Here is a 4,674-nt window from a genome sequence, read left to right on the forward strand (position 1 = left end):
CCAAGAGTCCCCAGGTCTTGCCACACTGCTGGCCAACCAGGTCTCCACCTGGGTTCACAGGAGTCTTAGCTTAGCTCACAACTTCATTGCCGGTTTTCCCTCACTTCCCTTTATCGGTGACCAAAGTGGTCACCAGTCAGAGCATATGTCTGTTTGTGTATTCCCATTAAGTCTTAGTTGTGGAAGGGGGCAAATAGATTACATCCTATTTGGTCTTTTTTCTTCTTAGTAGACATTGAAATTGTTCCCAATGTGTGTCTTTCATAGACAAAACTACAGTGAATACCCTTCTCATACAACTAACCACATATTTCAATGCATGTCTCATAGTTTTAAGTTTTTAACTTAATTAGATTAAAATACTGTTAATCTAATTAACAGTACTTAATTAGATTAACTCTTTCATAGATCTATATCACAATGCCTGCTTTACACATTATTTGTCTTATTAAGAGATATTTACATCCTACTTCACATATTTTTCATTCACTGTACTATAGAACACAAAATACCAAGATTGACGATCTTAATGAGCACAGAACCTAAGAATGGATATATTCTCTGCCTCAAGACTTGCCACCTTGCAGTTCAAATTGACTTTGAGGTCTAGTACTTATCCTACAGCGCCACACCAGGACTATAGACAGATAACCAAAAACATTCCCCTTACTCTTCTATCAAACTTTTGTTAAAAATCACTCTCACTATAACAAATTTTCATTAATACTGCCATCTCTCCCAGAGCAGCAGTATCTAGATGGGAATCTTTGATGTCCTTAAATGGACATTACCTCTGTGACATCAAGGTCAAGTGGACATCACAAACTGCTGTGCACAGGAATTCTCTAGACACAGAAAACGCTAACCTTTCAAGAAACCACCCAGAAAATGAATCAGTGGAGAACATCACTGGCAAGAGCTTCAAAGTCTTTCTTTCCCAAGGCATTTATTGCAATCAATGACTGAAGAACATTCTGGGGCTTTTCTGCTTGTGGGAAAGTGATTAATCTTTTAGGCAGTAAAGAGAGATTCGAAGTTAGTCCATGAAAGAAAAAGAAAAAGAAAAAAAAATCCAGATCAATATGCTTAATTAAGGGACTTTTCCTCTTAACATCACAACAGAAGGTCTAAAGAATTTGTCAAGATCAAACTCTGTTGAATCGTTTTCATGTTAGAATCTAGTCCATATTCTTAAAATCACCCCACAGATACTAAGCCTGACAACATGCCAAGATGTCATGCATGTTTTATACAAGAAAACGTACAAGTAATGCGTTATCATTTGAAATCCAAAGATTTTTTGCCTCTGAACAACTCTATCCAGGTAGAACATAGTGTCATCTTGTGCCGAAGGTTTAAGTTTCAAATGCCAACTTATCTACAGTACTTCATGCACCTTTGATGGTCAAACTGTCAAAGTCAGAAGCAGAGTATATTTGAAAGTGGGTTTTGGGTTACTGAAATGTGCTGGACTGCAAGGTGAGTAGTTCAAGCTTATCAGCTGCTCCTTGAAAACCCTATGCAGGGTTGCTATGGGTCGGGACCAACTTGACATTTAACAAAAACAATATGTATACATATGTATGTATGGTTCAAACTTACCACCCACTTCCTTGGAAACCCTATACAGGGTCCTTATGAGTTGGAAATGACTAAACAGCACTTAACAACAAGAACTGATTAATACAAGTCCTGGTGTGCTGCTATAGTTGGTTTGAACGACAAGGTTTGTAGTTCAAACTTACCAGCCACTCCTTGGAAACCCTAGACAGAACTGCTATGAGTTGGAACTGACTGAATGGCACTTAACAACACAACAGATATGTGTGTGTGTATATGTGTGTGTGTATACGGCACTTAACAACAACAATAATGTATACATACACACACATATATATATATATTTAATCCGGGGTCTTCTTTCCCTGCTATAACAGTATGTAAGATTCAAATGTACTTACTATTCAGGGACATGCAAAATATTTAGCACAATTTATTTGTTGTATGTCATTGAATCAATTCTGGTTAAAAACCTCAGCCACTCCTTGGAAACTCTAGGCAGGGTCACTATGAGTCGGAACCCACTCTACAACACTTAACAACACCACAATATATATATGTATTTTAACTTGGGGTCTTTTCTCCCCTACAACAATACAGTATCTGAGATTCAAGAGTACTATTTAGCTACTACACAACCACCAACACCACTGCCACATACAAAATATTTAGGACTATTTAAAAACGGAGAACTGAATATGCTATCAGAAATAAGGGTGAATACCAATGTTTTCTATGCAGTTTCAAACATTCAGATACAAGGAAAATCATTAAAATTGAACACTTGAGGGATTCCGACCCCTAAAATTACTTACATTTGACCATATTGGGAAATTGTTCTGGAGCACTAAAAGAAAGCAAGCAGTTTTTCACTTTGAACTGGATGGGGTTGAGGAACAAATTCCAAAAGAGATGAGGACTACATTCAACATGGCTTTAGTGGCCAAGTCTCACTTTGAAAAGCAAGCAGTTTTACCAGCTGGGTCAATGAAAATTATATCAAATATGGTTTAAAATACAATAAGCATTTCAAGTTTTGAAAAGCTACTATTGTCTTTTTTATTCTTACAGTATTCTGGGTTAAGGGAAAGCTGAAATAACTATAGGGTATTGAGGTTTGGTGTCTGCGGATGATGCAAATACTTAATAAGTTTGGCTGCTAACTCAAGGATTAGTGATTTGCATAGAACTGTAACGGCCTCAGAAGAAGGTTCCAATGATCTGCTTCTGAAAAGTTAGCCATGGAAAACTCTATGGAGCACAGAGCTACTCTGACACACATGAGGTCACCATGTAGCAGGAGCAACTGGAAGGAAGCTGCTTTTTACTTATTTATGTATATTAAGGGGTTTCTTCCTCAGGTATTGTTGCAACCACTTTATATAAATTATTTCATTTCATTAACACATCATAGAGGCAGGCATTTCTTACCTCAACTTTACCTGTGGAAAAAATCGACAGGCACTGGTCAAAGAACTTGCTCCAAGGAACAAAGTTAGTGACTGGCAGATTCAGGACTTGCAGGCTGTCTGATTCCAGAGGACACAATCTCAATCATTTTGCAAACCATTTCTAGGATCACTTCGAAGATAAGATTTATGGGAAAGCATGGGCCCCCGGTTGCTGCCCCCTCAGGAGCCACCATGTTAGTGACACCCCCTAGACTGAGCGAGGAGGAGGAGGAGGCTCTCCAAAAGAAATTCAACAACCTCAAGAAAAAGAAAAAGGCACTTCTGGCGCTGAAGAAGCAAAAGTAGCATCAGCTCAGCCAGCCAAGGCCCTGCCAAATGCTCTCTGTCCGAGAAGCCAGTGGTGGACAGAATCACAGCAACAGAGCAAGCAAAGCAGCTGGTAAAATGCGGAGTCATCAGTGCCATCCAGGCCGACACCAAGAACTCAGGCTCAAACGTTCTGGAACCCTCGAGGGGAAGCTAAAGGACCCTGAGAAGGGGCCGGCCCTCACTTTCCAGCCATTCCAGAGGAGAATATCTGCTGACGATGACCTATAAGATTCATGCAGATGTCCCCAGAGGAAATCTCTGTATGCGAGCTTTGTGTCTTCCAGTGACTGGCTTTGTGAACTGGGGCCAGATGGGGAAGAGTCCGAGGACCCAGGGACTGATGATGGCCCCCCTCGGAGCTTTGACTGGGGTTATGAAGAACTTGGTGGTACCTGCTCTTCAGCTTCCCCTCCCCGGAGTCGTAGCCAAGACCACAGTCGCGAATGGAACCGGGACAAAGACAGAGAGCGGGATCGAGAGCGGGACCAGGATCGAGAACGTGACAGGGATCCGCAATGGGACTGGGACTGAGAGTGGGACCAGGACTGCGACCAAGACTGGGGCCGAGACCCCGAGCGAGACAGAAATCGGGATCTGGAACGAGAGGACCCTTTCCCCAGGTCCAACTCATTCACTGAATGCCGGACCCCTGGAAAGGGGAATACCCTCTATGTGTACGGAGAAGACATGATGTCCTCCGTTCTCCGTTGGACCTTTGCTCTCTTTGGAAACACTACTGACCTCTCCATGGACTCACCCAGAAACTGTGCCTTCGTCACCTACGAAAAGATGGAGTCAGCAGATCAGGCCGTTGCTGAGCTTAATGGGACTCAGGTGCAGTCCGTAGAGCTGAAAGTTAACATTGCCCGTAAACAGCCCATGTTGGAGGCCACCACGGGCAATTCTGTCTGGGGCTCCCTCACTGTCCAGAATAGTCCTAGGGGTTGCCATCAGGACAAAAGGCCCCATGTTATCTACAGCGATGACATTTACGAGGAGAACCTTGTGGATGACTTCTAGGGAGCAGAGCTGGATTCTTTGTGCCTCATATGCCCCAATGCTGGTCTCAGTAAAACACTGAGGTGGAGAAAATAAGATACAATTTATGTGTAATTACCAAACATCGATCTCTGAGCTCACAGCTCCGCATACTTTCTTTTACACCACTGTGCTGTTCCAATCTGGAGACTCTTCCCCTAGGCAGGTTAGCCATCTGCAGCACCTTGTTTCCAGTGCTTGGAGCATTCTAAGTTCTAAATCTCTCCTCAGCAGCTGGGGCTCACCTACTATCAGAAACACCTGTAGCCTGCTTTTTTTTTTTTTTTTTTTTTAT

At 42.3% G+C, this 4,674-nt stretch overlaps 1 pseudogene; it reads left to right on the top strand.

The window, feature by feature from the left end:
- Nucleotides 1-3,200: 3,200 nt before the first annotated feature.
- On the top strand, nt 3,201-4,361 carry LOC102837508 (annotated as a pseudogene).
- The last annotated feature ends 313 nt before the right edge of the window (nt 4,362-4,674 follow it).

The sequence above is a fragment of the Chrysochloris asiatica genome, unplaced genomic scaffold (genome assembly GCF_000296735.1).
Source record: "Chrysochloris asiatica unplaced genomic scaffold, ChrAsi1.0 scaffold00151, whole genome shotgun sequence".
Classification (NCBI taxonomy): domain Eukaryota; kingdom Metazoa; phylum Chordata; class Mammalia; order Afrosoricida; family Chrysochloridae; genus Chrysochloris; species Chrysochloris asiatica.